Raw genomic sequence first — 8335 nt, 5'->3', positions numbered from 1 at the left:
TTTGGCATGTATCAAGTCGTTGGAAAGCTCTTGAACTCTACTTTCACCTCCAACTTGAATCACCTAAAAATTCCTTGTAACAAAGGAGATATATCTGAATGAAGTAGTTGCATCATATATTGATAAGCTTCTTCTCTTCAAGTGTGATGATGGTTAGCCCCGAAAGGTGACCTCCAAGGAGCTTGGCCCGACTTCATGTCACGATACGTGGAACGTCTTCCACTTCTTCCACTAAGTTCCATGTACCCGCGTCAAACCCCTCCTCTTCAAAAGGAATTACCCTCAATTCCGGATCATCATCACCAATATCACCTTCAAAGAGAAAAGGAGCAAGATCACCAACATTAAAGGTAGCATGAACACCAAAGTCCCCTGGTAGTTTAAGCTTATAAGCATTTGGTCCAACTTTTTCCACAACTTCAAAGGGGCCTTTGGATCTTGGCATGAGCTTGTTCTTTCTCTTAGCCGGGAATCTTTCCTTCCGAAGATGGAGCCACACAAGATCACCTACATTGAATTCCCTTGGCTTCTTGAATTTGTGTGCCCTTGCCTTGTAACTCTCATTTGCCTTCTCAATTCCCTTCTTGACATCTTCATGAAGCTTTTTCATTGGTTCAACTCTATCTTTTGCCTCAAAACTCAACTCCTCTTAAGGGATACTAGGCAACAAGTCAAGTGGTAGGCGGGGATTGAAACCATACACTACTTCAAATGGTGTTTTCCCGGTAGCTATGCAATGAGAGCGGTTGTAAGCAAATTCAACTTGAGCTAGCTTAAGATCCCAATCTTTCATGTGTTTGCTAATGATAGCTCGGAGAACGGTAGACATGGTACTATTAGTCACCTCACTTTGGCCATCGGTTAGAGGGTGACTAGAGGTACTAAACAAGAGCTTGGTTCCCACTAACTTCCACAAAGTCTTCCAAAAGTAGCTCAAGAACTTAGAATCACGGTTCGACACAATACTTTTTGGAATGCCATGAAGCTTCACCACTTCTCTAAAAAACAAGGTAGCCACATGAGAAGCGTCATTGCTCTTGTGACATGGAATGAAGTGAGCCATCTTGCTAAAACGATCAACCACAACAAACACGGAATCATTTTGCCTTTGAGTACGAGGGAGAGAAACCACAAAATCCATGCTAAGATCATCCCAAGGGTGACTAGGGACCGGAAGAGGAGAGTAGAGTCCTTCACGGAATTGACTCTTAGCCTTGTGACATGCCCCACAACGAGCTATCACATCTTGCACATCACCAAACATCTTGGGCCAATAAAAATGCTCTCGAAGAATGTCATATGTTTTCGCAACCCCAAAGTGTCCGGCTAGCCCTCCTTGATGAGCTTCTTTAACAAGCAACCGTCGATGAGAGCCTTTCGGAACACAAAGCTTGTTTCCCTTGAAAAGGAAACCCTCTTGCACCATGAAAGAGCCATCAACCCCTTCCTCACCCTTCTTCATCAACCCACCAAAATCCTCATCATCGTGATACAACTCTTTAAGCAACTCAAACCCTAAAAACATCGCATCAAGAATAGTGATCATACAATGCCTCCTCTTAGTTTGTCTTTGCCCACGGGGCTAGTTTTGGAACATGACAATGTTTATTGTGTTCCCAACATTACCAAAAACATCATTTCGATTTCGGCGTTGGACGCCAAAGGTTTTGAATTTCGAGTTAAGGACCAATCATGTTCATTTTATCTCAACAACGTTTTATATGGTACGGCACATTCTGAAAATGATCTTTTTGTGTTACCTTTAGACAAAGAAGTTTATAGCGTCGATATTCCCACTAAGAAAGCTAAGACTAAACTTTCTAGTCAAACCTACTTGTGGCATTGTCGCCTTGGCCACGTTAACATCAAACACATCAAGAAGCTTCTACAAGAAGGCATTCTTGACTCATTTGATTTAGAATCATTTGAGAATGGCGAAAGATTTTTATTAGGCAAGATGACAAAGCAACCATTCTCCAAGTTAGGAGAAAGGGCCGGTGACTAATTGGGCCTAATACACACCGATGTATGTGGGCCAATGAGTACATCAGCAAGGAATGGTTATCGGTATTTCAATTCATAACCTTCACGGACGACTATAGTAGATATGGATATGTCTATCTAATGTCGCACAAATCTGAATCATTTGATAAATTCAAGGAATTTCAGAGTAAAGTTGAAAATCAACTTGGCAAGAAAATCAAAGCGCTTCGATCGGATCGAGGTGGCGAATATTTGAGCCAAGAATTCGATGACCATCTGAAAGAACATGGGATACTTTCATAATTGACACCTCCGGGAACTCCTCAATGGAACGGAGTATCCGAAAGGAGAAATCGAACCTTGTTAGACATGGTACGATCGACTATGGGTCTTAGTGAACTTCCAATCTCTTTCTGGGGACATGCACTTTTAGCTGCGTCACTTACACTGAATCGTGCTCCGTCAAAAGTAGTGGAAAAGACTCTATATGAATTATGGACAAATAGACCTCCAAGTTTGTCTTTTCTCAAGATTTAGTGATGCGAAGCATATGTCAAGAAACTCATTTCTGACAAACTTCATCCGAAATCTGACAAGGTTTTCTTTGTGGGTTATCCAAAAGAAACCAAAGGGTATTACTTCTACAACAAATTCGAGAACAAAGTGTTTGTTGCTCGTGATGGTATCTTTTTGGAGAAGGAGCATCTTTCCAAAATGACAAGTGGGAGGAAAATCGAACTCGACGAAGTTCGAGAGGACGAGCAACAAGGACAAATTGAAAATCAAAGTGCTCACAAAGCATCTGTTGATATAGGTCAAAGTCAAAATATGAAAAGTCAAACCGACAATGCAAATGCTCAGTCCATTACCCTACGTAGGTCAACTCGGCCAAGATATCAACCTGACAGATATCTCGGTACTGTATTAACAGAAGATCAGGAAATCCTACTAGTGGATGGAGATGAGCCGGCAACCTACAAGCAAGCTATGATGAGCCCCGACTCTACAAAATGGCAAGAAGCCATGAAATCCGAAATGGACTCCATGTTTGAAAATCAAGTATGGGACTTGGTTGATTAACCCGAAGGTTACACACCTATCATATGTAATTGGATTTTCAAGTTGAAAACCGACAAAGATGGAAATGTATTCATTTAGAAAGCTAGACTGGTAGAAAAAGGTTACAGGCAAATTCACGGAGTTGATTATTATGAAACCTTTTCTCCAGTTGCTTAAGTCTGTTCGGATTCTTCTAGCGATTGCTGCATATTACAATTATGAAATATGGCAGATGGACGTCAAAACCGCCTTCCTCAATGGAATTTTGGAAGAAACTGTGTACATGACATAGCCTGAAGGTTTTGTCGACCAAAACAATGCTAAGAAGGTATGCAAGCTTAAGAAGTCCATTTATGGGTTAAAGCAAGCAACTAGAAGTTGGAATCTGCGATTCAATGAAGCCATTAGTAAGTTTGGTTTTATCAAGAATCCAGATGAGTCTTGTGTTTACAAGAAGGTCAGTGGGAGTGTCATCCCCTTCCTAGTCTTATATGTCGATGACATTTTGCTCATTGGAAATAGCATTCCGTTGTTAGAGTCTGTACTTATATCGATAAGGATTGAGTCAAAGTACTTATATCGATAAGGTACTAGCTCGATTTCAAATGGAAGGAGCCAAGAGAGGCCACCTACCCATGTCACATGGCATAACCCTAAGCAAGAAGCAGCGTCCAAAGACACCTGATAAGCGAGAAAGGATGAATCGGATTCCATATGCTTCGCTTATTGGATCGATCATGTATGCCATGATATGTACTAGTCCAGATGTATAGTATGCCTTGAGCGCTACGAGCCGATACCAATTAGACCCAGGAGAGGCGCATTGGACTGCGGCCAAGAATATCCTAAAGTACCTGAAAAGGAACAAGGATAAATTCTTGGTCTATGATGGTAAAGATGAATTGGTTGTTGAGGGATATACTAACGCAAGCTTCCAGATAGACAGAGACGACTTCAAGTCACAATCCGGATACATATTCTGTCTTAATGGAGGAGCGTTTAGTTGGAAGAGTGTTAAGCAAAGCACAACTGCTGATTCTACAACTGAAGGCGAGTACTTGGCAGCATCTGAGGCAGCCAATCAAGGAGGCAGTTTAGATTCGCAAGTTCATTGGGGAACTCGGTGTTATACCCTCTATCAAGGGCCCAATAGACCTCTATTGTGACAACAATGGAGCTATTGCTCCCGCTAGAGAGCCACGAGAACATCAGATGGTCAAACATGTCCAGAGGCGATTTCACATGATTCGAGAATGGAAGTCAGAGGGTGAAATAAGAATTTGCAAAGTGGGAACGAATGATAATGTAGCCGATCCACACACTAAACCTTTGTCTCATTGAAGCACAACAAACACATTGAGGCAATGGGAATCAAGCATGTCGTGAACTGGCTTTGATTTCCATATTATAGTGTTTTAATTAAATTTTGGACAATGCTGATGTAAAGCACTATGATGAACCATACAGTTTTGGAGTAATTAAATTTTTCATCCAATTTAAATCACTCCGTCTCTATTTAATTGTGGTTTATAATTAAAAAATGAGTCCATTGGATTTTAATAAATATTCAAAATAGGGTATCAAGATAATGTCTTGGATAAAGAAACACCTATTAAGTGAACATTTAATATTTTAATAAAAAATTATCCCTAATCAAGGTCATTTATTTATGGACGATTAATGACCATTAGAGATTAGTGTGTAGTATGATTTATAGCACCGTTTCTTGTGCTATGAGGATAAAAATCCTTTGCACAGGTATTGGTTTAGAACCATTATGGATTGACTTATGAGAATACTTTAAGAGATTTAAAATCGTCATAAGTATTTTTCTCATTATTACTATCGAAACTCTTTTCCTCGACCATGAGTGATGGGAGGTCTCTTGTTTCAATACTAGTCCGTTTTGGGTATCCGTCAAACGTCTGCCGTAATTGGAGATTATAACGACATATATCAGGCGGCTAGGTCCTCTTAGTAAGAGAAGCTACATTGCGAGACTGGGAATGTCCCCCTATTAATAATAGGGAACATGTCTTGTTGTTTACAAGGCCTCTTGAAGAGCGAGACTATGAAAATGCAAGGACGTGCTCAGATGGATTTTAGAAATCATCTGCTTATTGACAGTCAAACTCGGATTTATGCCACGATTGAGAGCTCATTCTAAGGGTTTTTCCCCTACTTGTAGCTTGTTTGTCCCCCTTTTTCTTACCTTTTTGTTTTTCTTTCTTTTGTATGCCTTCCTCCCTGTTTTTTCTTGTTTTTGTTTTGTAGGAATTCCGGCGTTGAAAGGAGGACACTTTGCTTCCATACCTTGTGAGAACCCACGCAACACTGTGAGAACCCGCGCAGCAAAGTCCAAGGAGCAGAACCAATACAAAGAGATTTGCGCGCCCTGTGCGCGACATATGCGCAGGCGCGCGCTTATGAACTGTGCGGGCACGCGGCCCTGTGAGAACCCGCACGGAAAAGCTCAAGGGGCAGAGCCAAACCAGAGAGTTTTGCGCGCCTTCTCAGAGCAATCTCTTACTCTCCTTCTTCATTGATGAACTTGGATCTTGAAGAAGAAGCTTGTTTGATCCCATGTAAATCTTCAACTTCAATTAATGAGCAATCTCTTACTCTCCTTCTTTGCTTTTGCATTTAGTTTTGTTTGCTTATTTTGATTTTCCTTCTTTGCTTATTGATCATGTTGATGCTTATTGATCCCCTAGTTATTCACATTTCTTGTTTCGAGATAGCTTAGATTCTAAGTAATGAATGCGGTGTTTATGCATTTCTCCCTGTGGTTCGACCCCTCTACTTGCCCTATACTTGTAATAAGTTGAGTCGAGTGTTATAAATTGTATTTGACTTAGGTGTAGTTGTTTAACGACGCAATTATTACCCTGTCAAATTGGCGCCGTTGCCGGGGAGACGGCTTCCATTGTTATTTCATTGCTTTATTTGAGACCATGTCACATCTTATTTGTTAGTATTTGCTACTTTTTGTTACTTGTCAGTGCTTACGTTCTCCTTAGCTTTGTTGTATGAACAGAGGACGAACCCGCTCAAGGTCTTTGCTTCCCATCGATCCGGAGCTAGAGAGGTCTTTGTCCCTACTTCGAAGAGAAGCGAGATCAAGGAGTAGAAATTCTCACACCCCGACGAAATAAGGAGTAAGAGAATTGGAAGATACTCCACCCTCTTCACCCTCAAGTGAAGAGTTAGAAAGTCCTAATTCACCACCAAGCCCAGGAATCAACCCTTTTTCAACCTTTAAATCCGAGAGTGAAGAAGGTTCTAAAATGGGAGAGAATACACCTTTGAGTCGTCTTGGGGCTCCCGAAGCCTTTAGAGCACAAAGTGGGATCCTAACTCCTACCACTCAAGCCAACAATTTCGAAATCAAGCCCAATTTGATTGCTTTGATAGAGAGGAAACAATTCTCGGGTGGAAAGTTTGAGAGTCCTCATGAACACTTGAAAGAGTTAGATAAATATTGTGACACAATCAAAGCCAATGGAGTGACTCAAGAATATATTCGCCTCAAGATGTTTCCATTTTCTCTAATTGGGAGAGGTCTAGAATATCTAGGGAAGGAGGTGCCCCCTAACTCTCTCACAACATGGGACCAAGTGACTACGGCTTTCTTGAGGAGATTTTACAACCATAGGAAGACCGTTGAGGCTCGGTCTTTGATTCAAGGTTTTCGCCAAAAGAGTGGTGAGACTCTAAGTGTGGCATGGGACCGATACAAAGAGCTTCAACGTGAATGCCCACACCATGGGATGCCCAAGTATCAACTCATCCACACTTTCTGTGGAGGTCCCACACCTCAAGGGAGAACAAGCCTAGACGCCGCGGCCGACGGTCCGATCATGAACAAAGGAGAGGATGAAGTGGAGTGTATTATAGAGGAGGCCGCAAAGCATTATGAAGATTGGTATGAAGGAGAAAGGGATGCTACTTCTAGTAAGGGTGTCTATGCATTGGAACAAGCCAACGCAATCAACAACCTCTCTACCCAAATCTCCAAAATGGCCAAGCAAATGGACGAATTGATGAAAGAAAAGTCCAATCCTTATGGTAATACCTCCCCTTCAACAAAGGGAGGCAATGGTATGACCACTTCTTCCCCCTCTTCTTATAATAAAATGCCTCAAGGATGCATGTTTTGCTCTAATTGTGAAACCTATGATCATGATACCTCGCATTGTGTATATGCTTGTGATGTTCAACCCCCTCCCCATGAACATGATGATAATGTGGAAGATGTCAATGCTATGAATTTTGCTCCTAGAATGGGTTATGTAGGGAATTTGAGGCCAAACTCCAATCAAATGGGGAATTGGAATCAAGGTGGAAACCGTGGTTGGAACCAAAGTGGTGGTGGTTATGATAACCAATACCATGGTGGGGGAGGCCCTTCTAATTTCAATGGAAGAGGCTACTCAAACCAAAGGGGGTATGGTTTTCAAAACCAACAACCCAATTCCCGATACCATGACCATCAAAATCAAAATTTTGGTGATCAAGGTAACATGGGAAACAATCAAGAAAGCAATGTTCCTAACCAAGGCACCGGAGGCAATAGGGGCCAATATGTTTCTAACTATGCACAAACCAATAGGCTTCCAGGTTTCCATTAACCCCTCCAAATGATCCCGTGATGGCTAAGCTAGAGGCCATAATGAAAATGCATAAAGAGGATAAGAGGAGGAATGAAGAGGATAGGAGGAGATATCAGGAGGATAAAAAGCGAACCAATGCTCATATGAAAATGCTTGAAACCCTAATTGCTCAACTTGCATCTAATTCATATTCTTCTTCTTCTTCTACCATCCCAAGTCAAGGAGTCAACCCAAAACCTTTGTATGCCGTGACAACTAGGAGTAGGAAGGTAGTAGGGAGTGACCCTTTGGTTGAGGAGGAACCCGAAGAGGAGGTAGAGTTAGGGAATGAGGGTGAGAGAACCAATGAGCCTTTGAGTGTTGAGAAGGAGAAAAGTGTTGAGGTGTCAAAGGAAAAAGAAGCCACCCCCTTGCCCCTAAATCTCCAACCTAGAGAGGAGAGACTACCTTTTCCACAACGATTTGTGAGAGCTAAGCTTGATGCTCAATTTGGGAAGTTTTTAGATGTGATTAAGAATTTGCGTGTTTCCCTTCCTTTTGTTGATGTCATGAAACAAATGCCCCATTACTCCAAGTTTTTGAAAGACCTCTTGAGTGGAAGAAGGGAGTATGAAACGGTGAGCTTGACCGCCAATTGTAGTGCAATTCTTTCCAACAAACTCCTTACCAAGTTGAAGGAT

At 41.7% G+C, this 8335-nt stretch overlaps 1 non-coding gene across 1 annotated transcript; it reads right to left on the bottom strand.

Moving 5' to 3' along the window:
- Window positions 1-6708: 6708 nt before the first annotated feature.
- LOC145606458 (small nucleolar RNA R71) lies at window positions 6709-6814 on the bottom strand. The gene has a single exon (XR_014105326.1). It is a non-coding gene; the product is annotated as a small nucleolar RNA R71 (small nucleolar RNA).
- Between the last annotated feature and the right edge of the window lie 1521 nt (window positions 6815-8335).

Source organism: Chenopodium album, chromosome 22 (assembly GCF_948465745.1).
Source record: "Chenopodium album chromosome 22, dcCheAlbu1.1, whole genome shotgun sequence".
Taxonomy (NCBI): domain Eukaryota; kingdom Viridiplantae; phylum Streptophyta; class Magnoliopsida; order Caryophyllales; family Amaranthaceae; genus Chenopodium; species Chenopodium album.
This window is presented reverse-complemented; position numbering and strand designations above follow the sequence as displayed.